General features: G+C 49.1%; 1 protein-coding gene across 1 annotated transcript in view; it reads right to left on the bottom strand.

Annotated features, from left to right (window-relative positions):
* ZNF77 (zinc finger protein 77) overlaps positions 1 to 3,537 on the bottom strand; it is a 15,165-nt gene that overhangs the window by 2,311 nt on the left and 9,317 nt on the right. The window lies entirely within an intron of this gene.

Genomic DNA, 3,537 nt, shown 5'->3' with positions numbered 1-3,537 from the left:
CACCTCTATTGCCGGGCTGGAGTACAGTGGCACAATCCCGGCTCACTGCAACTTCCGTTTTCCAGTTTCAAGTAATTCTCCTGCCTCAGCCTCCCGAGTAGCTGGGACTACAGGCACGCACCACCACACCTGGCTCATTTTCTTGTATTTTTAGTGGAGATGGGGTTTCACCTTGGCCAGGATGGTCTCGATCTCTTGACCTCGTGATCCACCTGCCTCAGCCTCCCAAAGTGTTGGGATTACAGGTGTGAGTCACCACACCTAGCCTTTTTCTTTTTTTTGAGACAGAGTCTTGCTCTGTCGCCAGGCTGGAGTGCAGTGGCTTGATCACGGCTCACTGCAACCTCCGTATCACAGGTTCAAGCAATTCCCATCTCAACCTCCTGTGTAGCTGGAACTACAGGTGTGCACCACCACATCTGTCTAATTTTTTGTATTTTAGTAGAAACAGGGTTTCACCATGGCCAGGATGGTCTCGATCCCCTGACCTCATGATCCGTCCACCTCAGCGGCCTCCCAAAGTGCTGGGATTACAGGCATGAGCCACCGCACCCAGCCCAGTGTTTCTTATACATGAGGTTTCCTGATATTGTTTCCAACTGTTTCAGACACGCAACATCAACAACACATTCATGAAAATACTCTTATGAAAGTCTTGGCCAGGCACGGTGGCTCACATCTGTAATCCCAGCAGTTTGGGAGGCCGAGGCGGTGGACTGCTTGAGTCCAGGAGTTTGATACCAGCCTAGGCAACATGGTGAAACTCCATCTCTACAAAAATACAAAAATGAGCCAGGTGCAGTGGTGTGTGCCTGTCTTCCCAGCTGCTCAGGAGGATGAGGCGGGAGGACTGATTCAGCCCAAGAGGCAAAGGTTGCAGTGAGCCAAAATCAGAGCCACTGCACTTCACCTAGGTGACAGAGGGAGACCCCATCTCAAAAATCAACAAATAGGCTGGGTGCAGTGGTTCACATCTATAATACCAGCAGTTTGGGAGGCCAAGGTGGGCGGATTACGAGGTCAGGAGTTTGAGACCAGCCTGACCAGCATGGTGAAACCTCATCTCTACTAAAAATGCAAAAATATTAGCCAGGCGTGGTAGTACGCACCTGTAGCCCCAGCTACTCAGGAGGCTGAGGCAAGAGAATCACCTGAATCCGGGAGGCGGAGGTTGCAGTGCGCCAAGATTGCGCCACTGCACTCCATTCAGCCTGGGCAACAGAGTAAGACTCTGTCTCAATCAATCAATCAATCAATCAGCAAGCAAGCAAGCAAGCTGGGCACGGTGGCTCACACTTGTAATCCCAGCACTTTGGGAGGCCAAGGCAGGCACATCATGAGGTGAGAGGATCGAGAACATCCTGGCCAACATGAGGAAACCCCGTCTATACTAAAATACAAAAAATTAGCCAGGCGTGGTGGCATGCACCTTTAGTCTTAGCTACTTGGGAGGCTGAGGCAGGGGAGTCGCTTGAACCCAAGAGGCAAAGGTTGCAGTGAGCCGAGATCATGCCACTGCATTCTAGCCTGGCGACAGAGCAAGACTCTGTCTCGAATTAATTAATTAATTTAAATAAAAGTAATTATCAAAATATATTTTTAAAAAGAGGAAGTAAAAAGAAAAAAGCGTCTGAGACTGTAGAACTCTGTAGCTGTTTACACTTTTCTGTTAATTGCACATTGGTCTGACGCTCTGTGGAGAGGCCCCTCCCTCTGGCTGAGTGCCACTCACCTCAGATGCCTCTCTGGGAATTGGTGCTGATCTCCAATGTTATCAAATCTCCAATTTTGTCCAAAAATAGACCAGGAATCACTTCTTGTGAATTTTGCAATTTCCTCCTCATTGGATATTTCATTCCCGAAAACATCTCTCTGAGAACTTGATCCACTGGTTCTAACATAAATGCAACTATCTGGAACAATCAATTACACAATTTCTTAGAGGAAAATATGTTGACATAAAGGAAAGAAACTAGATCACATATGGATTTCTTTTCATATACTAATCCAAAATGAAACCACAGTTTATGATTAGGAAGAACAGACATGCTATCAAAGTGAGACTCTGAGGTCCTCAACTGTTTGGGAATTTGGCAATAATAAAAAACAGGCGAGCTGGGTGCAGTGACTCATGCCTGTAATCTCAGTGCATTGGGAGGCCAAGGCAGGAGAAACGCTTGAGCCCAGGAGCTCAAGATGAGCCTGGGCAACACAGAAAAACAAGGAGGCCTCATCTCCAAACAATAACAAGAAAAAATTGACATTAGCCAGGTGTAGTGGTGTGCCTGTAATCCCAGATCCGAGGGAGGATCGCTTGAGCCCAGGAGGTCAAAGCTGTGGTGGGCCATGATCGCACCACTACACTCCAGCCTGTGTGACAGAGCCAGAGCCTGTCTCAGAAAAAGAAGAATAGGGCCAGGCATGGTGGCTCATGCCTGTAATCCCAGGACTTTGGGAGGCCGAGCAGGGTGGATCACCTGAGGTCAGGAATTTAAAACCAGTCTGACAAACATGGTGAAACTCCATCTCTGCTAAAAATACAAAAAAAATTAGCAGGGCATGGTGGCACATGCCTGTTACCCCAGCTACTTGGGAGGCTGAGGCAGGAGAATTGCTTGAACCGGGGAGGAAGAGGCTACAGTGAGCCAAGACTGGGCCATTGCACTCCAGCCTGGGTGACAGAGCAAGACCCTGTCCCAAAAAAAGAAGACTAGGTGAACACACAGCCTGTTTACTAAGAAATAGAACAGTTCCAAGTCTGGTGGCAGTGGTTCATGCCTGTAATCCAAGCACTTTGGGAGGCCAAGGCAGGAGGATCACAAGGTCAGGAGTTCGAGACCAGTCTGGCCAACATGGTGAAACCCTGTCTCTACTAAAAACACAAAAAATTAGCCGGGTATGGTGGTGGACATCTGTAATTGCAGCTACTCAGGAGGCTGAGACAGAAGAATGGCATGAACCCAGGAGGCGGAGGTTGCAGTGAGCTGAGATCGCACCATTGAACTCCAGCCCGGGCAACAGGGCGAGACTCCATCTCAAAAACAACAACAAAAAAAGGAATAGAATAGTTCCAAACTGATGGAGACTGATGTTAAGTAAAATATTATCAGAAAAGCAAAGTACAAAGTTGGTGGGGAAAACGCACGTGCGCAAATGCTCCTTTTACACGCGCACACGCAGAGGCTTTCCCCGGGGAAGGACGGCAGGAAAAGCCACACAGGGCAGCTGAGAGAGGACACACCTCCTCCTCCTTGGAGAAGGGCTTGTGTTTCTAACGCACACTGCCAAACTGTGGCTCTTAGCCACTCCTCCCGAGGGCTGCTGCTCTCCTGGTGCTCACTGGCACAGGGGCTGACAGGAGTCCGTCCTGCACGGTGCCCGGCTGCCCTCAGGCATGAGCACCGCCCACTCCGGAGAATCACATGATGAGGGAGGACTGTGAAGGGCATCATATGTTTCCCCGACATAGGCCAACACCTCGGCCTCCCAGACCAGCAGTGATGACTGCGTGTGAGTTTTTTTTTTTTTTTTTTTTTT

Source organism: Cebus imitator, unplaced genomic scaffold (genome assembly GCF_001604975.1).
Source record: "Cebus imitator isolate Cc_AM_T3 unplaced genomic scaffold, Cebus_imitator-1.0 Scaffold375, whole genome shotgun sequence".
Lineage (NCBI taxonomy): Eukaryota > Metazoa > Chordata > Mammalia > Primates > Cebidae > Cebus > Cebus imitator.
This window is presented reverse-complemented; position numbering and strand designations above follow the sequence as displayed.